Below are 10,000 nucleotides of genomic sequence, written 5' to 3'. Positions count from 1 at the left end.
CTGCTCTCACCTCCTATCAGGATAATGCCTGAAGTTAATGTCACCTTTCGAGCCGTTTCAACAAGTTCCCAATACCACGTGTGAGTGTTGTAATTTGCGAATAAAAAGTGTAATCCTGTGACAATTTCTGGAATTGAGTGCTGCGAATGTGTGGATTCATCGTCGGCTCTGTCACCATGTTTCTTCAATGACCTTTGGTGCCTCCACAGAACTACCAAGACAGCCAGAGGTAGGAACATGATGTACAAAACACTACAATATGCAACAATCACAGATCGTCGGAATTCTTGGCTGGAACACTTGATATTAAAATCAACTTTTAGAAACGTATCGCACTTTTCATGTGTTTCGTCAAGGCACAGTGTTCGACAGGCAAGGGGAAGAACATGTGCTGTCTTGGAGCAGGTGCTTAGATAGGTTAGGTAAAGGAAAAAAAAGACTGTTCTGTAGACCAACTGCTTTGCTTCGGAAATTTTCCTCACTTTTTCCACTTGACTCGGGAAGGTCTTTCTGCTTAATAAGACTTTCCTAATGCCATAAATAATAAATGCTAAAATGATGACTGCAGCATTGATACCGAGAACAGTAAACAATCTTACAAAAGCATTGACTTTTAGATCTGGAAAGAGACAGTGGATAGGAGCAATCTGGATAATATTTAGCTGTAATATCTCGGAATATTTCCCAATAAACTCGAGAGAGTCTGGCCATTTGATGTATGCAAATGCATCGAGAACTCCAAATGTTACCTGGTAGAAACCGATAACAATTTTTACTTTTCCAAGAATTATGTCAACTAAGAAGCGATCTTGTTTCTTCTTGGCCTGTGTCCTGCTTCTCCAAACCACAACCACCGCGATTATAATAACTACTGCTGCTATGACGGAAAGCTGTGCTATCATCCATGCTGTTGAGGGGCACTCTTTGCATGTCTTGAACTGTTTGTAATATCCAGAACTACACACTTCACACAATGGTCCTTTATATCCAGCAAAACATGTGGAGTTCATACCTCCCAGACATGATTCCGGTCTTGGACATCTATATGCTTGAGGAAGAGGGTATCGGTACTCGATGATGGATTGGCTTCCAACAGAAGAATTCCGTTGTAAGAAGTCGCTGAAGGATTTGTAAAGTTCTTTGTTTGTATCGTTCTCCCATTTCCACCAGTAACCCGGTTTAAGACTAACAGTTCCATTTTCGCATTTTAATCCCTGTCGTTGTTCACATGACTCACAGCCTTTAAACATGTGCCTTCGAAAATATCCATTCAGACAGTAACATGCCCGAAATCCAGCAAACGAATATGTATCCGTCCCTGAGAAAAATCAGACAGCGCAATTAACTTATTTATTCATTTATTATTAAAAGAATGGCGAAAGATAGTTTAATTTTGTTATCTTATCTTTTCCGTGGTGTCTATAAAGGGTTATTACAATTCATTCATATTAACAAATCTATATTTTGCACCAGGCCTCTAATGCTGTTCACATCTTTTACCGAAAAACTGAACTCAAAGCAATGCAAGATCTAAGAAACTGTTTTGGAACATTGCGTGATACTACCACTGAATCCTCTATGTATGTATATACCAATGTATGAAAGACTTGTGGGAACACCCATGCTATTGACATTCTAAAAGGAAAATGCCTTAATTTCTGCTTTACAAATTAATCAATATCGTTTTAGTACAATTTTTGACTGCTTTTAAAGAGCTACCCAGACAGTTTCATCTTTTGTAACTTTTGACAGCTTTAAGTATCATATAATAAATGAGGGTAAAAAAGGGTTTCCTTTTAAAATAGGGGAAAAGAACCTGCGAGTCGATTTTGGCAAGAGAGGGAGGAAAACCGGACCTCCCAGAGGAAAACCGTCGAGTCAGGTTTCAGTCCACATACGATTGCAGTGGTGGGAAGCGTTGTCTATGACCGCCATGCATGTCATCCTGACTCCTAGAGTTCCATTTCGTGTTTAGTAGAACTTCATATTTCTCTGGCACTATGAATCTCTAAAGCGGTCGAGATATGAGAGTCTTCAAATGACAAGTTAGAAACGTTAGAAAAGCCGTGAAAGAAAAGATACAAAAAAGGTATGCAACTCTCGATTTTTCATCAAATTTCTTTTCCTGAGACAATGAACGCTCCATGAAGTTCATCAACAAATCTAGTTTTGACTTGGCCTTTGGGCCTTAGAGTTGCTTTCTTTCCTTATTGGTTTCTATTGGAAATCGTAAAACTTAAAGAGCTGCTTACGACCAGCCTCATTCCGACATTTCCTCGTCTGCTGGACCCAGTTGTTCAAAAGCCGATTAACGGTAATCCCAGATTAAAAAATAACGATTATTTCTCTACTCCCAAATGCTGTTCAATGCTGATATTCGGCAAAACTTTACATTAGAAGAAGTCAATCTTGAAAAACAAAAATCAACAAAAGAAACTTTCACCAAAAAGTTGAAAACATAGAGCAAAAATTTACGCTAATCCTGGATTAAGTTAATCGGCTTTCGAACAACCGGGCCCTGAATGTTTTGTATAATTGTGTGGGGCATGCATTTTTTTTTTATATCTGGTAAAAAATCTTTTTTCAATGCCGGCAAATCGTTCTTCTATTCATCTGGCAAGAATTGTAATGTACTTGCCACTTAATTAGATTCGGCCATCATGTCTTAGAGGCTTTTTGGCAGAACTCAAACATTGACCATGATGTGTTCATTTGAAAACGAAAGCGAAAAGATCGCATCTTATTGGCCTCTTGATCATGTTTAGAGAAATGATCTCCGCTGAACCGTTTCTAGAAGCATACAAGAGAATCTCTAAAACCACTACTTCTTTTGTTAGAGCGTCTGAATGGTGTTAACCAATTAGCGACCAACGGCGATAAATAAAACTGACGGCCGACAATTACCGATTACTGACAGGAAAACCGACAACTGACATGGTCTGGCATTGTGGGGATGTCTGTATTTAGAAAAAATGCGCAATGATTTTTTAAACATGTCAATAGTATTTTGTATGCTTTGCTTCTAGTTTATGAAATGTTAATCCTTTGGTGGGCTCTATTTCACCAGAGATAACCTGAGGCGCTTGCTGCCATTTTTATCGAAACGACCGGAAATTTCTGTACCATTTGTTTTTACCACTAGAACCAGGCTCCGATGCGAGGATTCGGGCATTGGCCGCCACATTTATTTGTACCAAGACTATTACGGCATTCGCAAATAGATTCACAACTAGAACGGCTCATTCCGTTTCTCATTTCTTCGGTAGGGAATGTCCAGTGCCATCTGTCAAAATATTCTCACCGAAAGTTCCGCTTAAATGGTAAGCGCCACTGTTTCTCTTCCTTTTCGAGGAGGAACGCAGGCTTGTAATCGAGGGCTGCAGTTGTACTGCAGTATTTTCACTGCCTGTTCCGACTGTTGTGCCTGTACGTTGTATTTCCATGCGGCCGAGTCATGAGCGGAATTATAAAAGTGATCTTAAGTTTCTTTCGAAAAGGTGAAGAAGTGGCAATCGTTCCAGTGGACATATCAAAACATCAAGGAGTCCTTGAGTGAAAAAAAAAAATAAAAATAATAATAATAATAATAATAATAATAAAATATTTAACGGAAATTTTTAGGAGTGAAGGAACAAGCCTTTCAGCAATGAATTGACGGGTTCTTATTGAAGCTAGTTCGCCTGGCATAATCCTCTGGCGCTGGTAAATGCGAGAAATTTTCTATATAAATAGTCACAGATGGACAGTGGCAACTTGCCAAATTTTATATCCGATGAAGACAGCAGTGAGCTCAACGGTACGTGTTGGTTTTGGTCGTTTTTATGTGCTGCAGAGTTTGATGTATTCAGAGTAAAGTTCAGAGCCCGGTTGCTCAAAAGCGGGTTAAACTAACCTCAGGTTAGGCTTTACCAAGAGGTCAAATTTAGTAACCATGGATTTGTTAATCCGAAGTTGAAATAGCGTTGTTCAAATCACAAGATACATGTTCATTCAAACAAATCGAGGGGATATGCTCCGTAGACAAGACTTTGTTTGTTACAGATGTTTCCGCTGGAAAACTGACGAGCTAGCTACTAGTGACGAGCCTCTCAGAAACGATATCCATCTTTCTGGAGATTCTCGTTTCCCTATAAGTTACTTTTGGAATTCATTCTACGGGTATGAAACTTGAAGGAGTGTCTTTGAAGCAAGAAAGCGTCGACGATCACATTGCGTTAACAAACCAGACTTATCATGAGGTCCAAGTGCAAGCAAATAGGTGGATTTTATTTTAACTTGTTAACTTTGTAAACAGTTTAAACTGAACGCATTGCATAACGAATATGAATAATTACCTTGCATTTTCACTCATAAACTGAGATTTATCGACAACCGACAGAGATTGTAAATTTTAACTGACAACCGACAAAGTGATTAAATTTTAACTGGTGACCGACACGCTGCCCCCTTTCAGACCCTCTGTTAGGTTCATAGTGATATTACTAATGCCATCTATCAACACCGCTCTGATGCCTTGCTTTAATTAGTGAACTGTCTGTTTCAAGATATTGTTATTGAAATTTTAATTGCTTTGGACTTTCCCTAATGCATATAGCAATATTTCTTGTTTACAAACATTGAAGTCACATTCATGATATTCAAATTTGCCAACCACGGAACAAAAGAAGTCATTGTTTCAACAGCCAGTTTGGTTGGCATATTAATAACAATGGTGACATCACGGAAAAAAAAAAAGCTATAGCTGATCTGTTGGCGAGATATATACCTTTGAAGTAATTGGTATCTTTCTAGTGACGTTTGGTCCGACTCAAGATGTTGCGAAATATTCTTTAAATTTACGTTTCGGCTGCAAGACTTTTTGAAATGGCCAGCCAGATTAGTTGCGACTTTTAGTGGTAGTCGTTTGAAAGCGTTTTCAAGAGTTATTAGTAATGCCAAGATTAGTCATTCTAATGTTGCCTGTCTCAAAGTCTTACTCAGTCAAACCCGTATGCATATTTTTCAGATAAACAGGCTCATTGAAGCATAGTTCAATTTTTTTTTTTACGTCTAATGGACTTATTTTATCATCAAGACAGCGTAGTATCTTTCACAGTCGTCGACTCTTGAGCAATGAATTAGTAAGCACCTTCTCTCATGGGGTGAGATTGAATGTGGATGCTTGAAGAAGAAAGCCCTTTTAATTTGATAGTCTTGTTGGTTTGATAATTGACAAAATGTTCTTGACAATGCCTGTTCTTTCATGTTAAAAGGTCTTGGATTGTGCGTTGTTGACTTTGCTGACTTTTGCCTAAATTTCTGGATTTAGTTTAATTCTATCTATATTCTAGCATCTAACCTTGAGAACAAGAACTGCAGTCAAAGTAACTTTTTCCAGGTGCATTATTTTTGTGAACAAACGTGCCATTTGGACACCTCTTGCAACTATCGCTGACAAAAGCTGGAGTGTCTGAGTAGTAACCACCTGTGGAGCATATAGATAATATCATGGTACTCTTTCTTGAAGAATAAAAAGCGCAACGAGACAGCAAAGCATCATAAGTACATACTGCTACTTCTACTACTACTAATATAATAATAATAATAATAATAATAATAATAATAATAATAATAATAATAATAATAATAATTAGCAGTAATAATAACGATAACGATAACGATAACGATAATGATAATGATAATGATAATGATAATGATAATGATAATGATAATGATAATGATAATGATAATGATAATGATAATGATAATGATAATGATAATGATAATGATAACAGAACAAAGAGTGACAGACAAATGCAAACCTGAGAACACAGCCCAACTCAAAAAGAGAAAACGGAAAGAAAGGGGATGAAAGACATGACAAAAGGTCACAAATGGTGATGATTACTTGAAAATAGAGACAGAAAGTTTTATCAAGACCTCGTAAGGGGAAATAGGCATTTTGCCGCTAGTGATCACATGATACAAAAGCCGCCACAATGGAGAGCAAATTGCACACTGAGACATGCAATGCTCTACCAACTGAGGTACGTCTAGATGAGACAATTGATTAAGTGTGAGCATCAACTATTAATGACAATGCATTGAAATACGAGCTGATTCAGATATGGAAATTAAAGAAATGTACAATAATTGCTGTTATTGCGGGTACCCGCACTTCAAATAAACGTTTCTTTCCTTCATCAGTCCTTTCACGGGAACACATGAGTCCAACAAATTGACCTGCTTCCAATTGCAATTGTGTGGCTTCATAGCTCAGTTGGTAGAGCATTGCACCCGCATCGTAAGGGCCTGGGTTCGAATCCCGTTGAAGCCGCCTGACTATTTTCTTGTGTCTATATAAGAAATTTGCTTAAATTGTCTTGATAAGTGCGAGCATCACTTCAATCTTTCGAAAAACTATCCAATTACAATGCATTGAAATACCAACTGATTCAGCTATGGAAGAAATGTACAATAACTGTTACTACAGTTGATCCCAGGTTTCAGCTGTGTTAGTTTCAGAGCCCGTGGAACCGAGGCTTTTGGGTCAACATTCGATCCGACATAAAGGAGAGTAAGAGATTCAGCGCGAGAAATGCGGAAAAAATAATGAAGTTCTTTCCAGAATTTAAGTTTTTCTTAGAAGAAGGGAATCTACAGTCGTTGAATGGAAGCTGCCCTTGTGTCGCACATTTGCGCTTGTTACTTCAGTTAACACATTCATATAGTTTACAGTGCCTTGCCATACTTAACTACGCTAAAATTAGGTCAGACAAACCTCAAATTACTCGAAAAAAAGCGAAGGAAACAGTCAAGAATCAAGGAATCACACAGTCCTTCAATAAGAAATTCTTGATTTGACCTGAAAGCCTCGTTCTCGCGCCTTGTGAAACTAACACCGCGGAGACGTGCGCTCAACTGTAATCTGTTATGATTGGATTACCAGTAGCAAACACATTAGTAACAAACACATTTGAATTGTGGCCAAGAAATAGGAATAGAGTGCTGCCGAGTTGAATTAAGACAGAGAGCGTGCATCTTGGAAACTGTTTAGTATCATACGGAAATGCTTAAAGGAAAGGAAAGGAAGGAAAGGAAGTTTATCTTGCGCTGGAGCACTAATTGGAGACACTGTAAGCTGAAATCAACAAATTAACGCAAAATCAAATCAAATGTTGAGTTTTGAGGAGACGGGAAAACCGGAGTACCCAGAGAAAACCTCTCGGTGCAGAGTAGAGAACCAACCAACTCAATCCACATACTACGTTGAGTCTGGGAATCGAGCCCAGGCCACATTGTTGGGAGGCGAGTGCTCTCGCTACTGCGCCGTTAATTAGGATTTAGCTGGCATGGAGTCAAAGTGGAGGAAAGGTCAAAATATCTACTTGCAACTGCGTAGCAAAGATATACTGGTAGAAGTAATGAACATGTGCAAGGAGATGTACGAACATTATCTGTAGTAGATGTTGCACAAACGTGTTAAATAAATACTAGTGAGTAGCACAAAGCAACAGATCATGTCAACTTGCTTTTATTTCTCCGACCGATTTCGTCTGATTACGCAGACTTCATCAGGGAGTTTGAACAAGATGGTTAGAAGGAACTTATTTTATATCTCATTTCCAAAGTACAAATCACGTTCCAGCAAGGGTGTGAACAGCGAAAAACACTTACACAACAGTACTGCATGACGTTGAGAATTGTACTTTTGGGGCTCACGGATTTAACGTTAAAACGTTAAAAAAAAAAAAAAAAGCAGCAAGTACTCATTTCGTTGCCATTCTAATATTTTTTGTGATGTTATATAGAGAATCTAACCACTAAGAGGAACTTTCTATAATGAGAATTGTAAATAGTGCGTGAAAAATTAAATAGTATTTTGTCAGTTAAACAATATGATTTGTGAAATAAACAGAGTGCTTGGGTCAAACAGTAGTGTTGGTTATCTTAGAAATTTCCTGAATAGCGTCTTCAAAGAAGGATCCCTTTTGTTCCCATTGTAATTGTAAATGACAATTATAAACAGTTTATGCACACTCATCCAGTAGCTTTGTTGCAACTTGCGAATTCCGAAAAAGAGCGACATGTAGAACATGTACAAAAGGTCTGCTACTCACAACAGGAAAGCCCAGTAGGAGAGTGTGGAGCAATAGGCCTTATTCAAGATAGCCGCCATGTTGGTTTTCAAATTGTCATGTAAATTAGCCATGTAATGTGTTATGCTGGGGAGCAAACATTGGAAAAAAGGCAAATTGCGGAAAATCATGTTTGGGAACTTAATTTGATAAATTTTAATATTAAATTCGGGCATTTAAGACACAACTCTCGCACTTTAAGGCGGTTCTTGGTTTTCAATTCTTGTATGCATGAATGAGCTACTTTAGTGCATTAGGATCTGTGTAAGCTTACCAGCAGGGCAGACTTTGCACCTTGGTCTGGTGTCAGAGATATCAACAAAAGTACCAGGCGGGCATGGGAGAAGCTTGGAGCCACTTCCCTTATAATTTCTGGCGAATCCAGCCTTAAGAAGCGCGATTTCCAGCCAATAGTTTGAGGCAAATATAAATTCGGAGTCATCTTTCTCCACACCCCTGAAATTCAAAATAGATGAGCAGCTCTTCTAATCTACTATAGTCATTGAAACAGGACACACTAGAAACAAGGTGGTTTCACAGTCAAGCAGTTCTGTCATGCCCTCTTTATTACCGTAATTTATGAACAAAAAGGCCACAGCCTCCTGCAATCTCAGTGCCAATCCCTTAGATATAAAGTTACTCCTAATTTCCAAGAATAGAAAGAATAGAATCTGAAACACTCTTCCCAATTATTCGGCCGTTTAGGTGCTAAAGTACTAAAGGTGACCGTCCATCATAGCGAGCTATAAACTGTCTCCTCCTTCTGTTATTAGCTACAAGCTATTCCCGAAGTATTTGATTTAAATAATTAGTTAAGGCGGTATGAAATTTACGCCAATAATGCCAAAAATTAAAGAAAACTCTTAGTTTAACGCCGGCAACCTATAACAAGGAAAGCTTGGTTTCCTAATAGCCGTGGATAAGTATAAGCCACGGAATCTTCCTAGAATAAGCTAGCTTTAGATGGATCTTTAAAAGATTTTGAATCATAGAAGTGACCCTACTCAATCACAAGGGCTGTCATCAGTTAAATATGTAAGGCTTATGATTAATGGAAACTTTTGCTTTAACGATTCTCAGTTAAAAAGGTCGATTTAAAATTAATAATTACAGAATCGAGGGGAAAGACGCAGGTTGGTTCCGCAGTTGCTTAAGCAGGCGAATGCAATATGTTTTGGTAAATGGTACAGATTCGGATCTATGCAAATCTCAACTGGAATTCCTAGACAAGGCTCAATTTTGGGGCCGATACTTTTCCCAGTTCATATCAACGATGCTCAATTTATATAACAATGAATTCAAGTTATGTTATATGCTGATGACGTGAATGTTCTAGTTTCCCATGAAAATGTTAACACCTTAACTTACTTTTTAACCCTTGAAGCATTGTAAAGCGCTTAGCACTGAAAAGTATAGGCGCTATATAAATATTTATTTATATATTTATTTATTATTTAATGACCTGTGGTGAGGAAAGAACTTCATGGTTTCTGGGACTGGATGTTAAACAGATTGCCGATTAACACGTCCAAAACAAGTCACTGTATTATTCTTATCAAGGCAAATGAGAGTTGCCTTAAGTCTATTCAATGGTGGCGTTAATACTGATATTAATGTAGCAACTACCAAAGTGAATTTTTGGGGGTACTCAGTGACCAAGGCTTGCAGTGGAATTCTCATATTAACTACATTTCACGGGAAGTTGCTAAATGTGTTGGGATTATTTTAAAAGTTCTTTCCTATCTTACCTTGAATATTTAAAATGTTTATATTATAGTTTAATTTATTCACATCTGTCGTACTGCAAGGTCTCATGGGGAAGTACCTACCTGACTACCTACCTAATCACCACGCCACTATTAAATTCACAGCAGAAATCTCTG

The 10,000-nt window shown here is 38.0% G+C and overlaps 1 protein-coding gene and 1 non-coding gene across 2 annotated transcripts in view; one reads left to right on the top strand and one right to left on the bottom strand.

The window, feature by feature from the left end:
- The window catches only part of LOC138045943 (uncharacterized), a 162,401-nt gene that overhangs the window by 44,373 nt on the left and 108,028 nt on the right, over positions 1-10,000 (bottom strand). The gene's annotated exons all lie outside the window — the stretch shown is intronic.
- On the top strand, positions 6,245-6,316 carry Trnaa-cgc (transfer RNA alanine (anticodon CGC)). The gene has a single exon. It is a non-coding gene; the product is annotated as a tRNA-Ala (tRNA).

Source organism: Montipora capricornis, chromosome 4 (assembly GCF_036669925.1).
Source record: "Montipora capricornis isolate CH-2021 chromosome 4, ASM3666992v2, whole genome shotgun sequence".
Classification (NCBI taxonomy): Eukaryota; Metazoa; Cnidaria; class Anthozoa; order Scleractinia; family Acroporidae; genus Montipora; species Montipora capricornis.
Note: the sequence above shows the minus strand (reverse complement) of the source record. Positions and strands in the feature narration are given on the sequence as shown.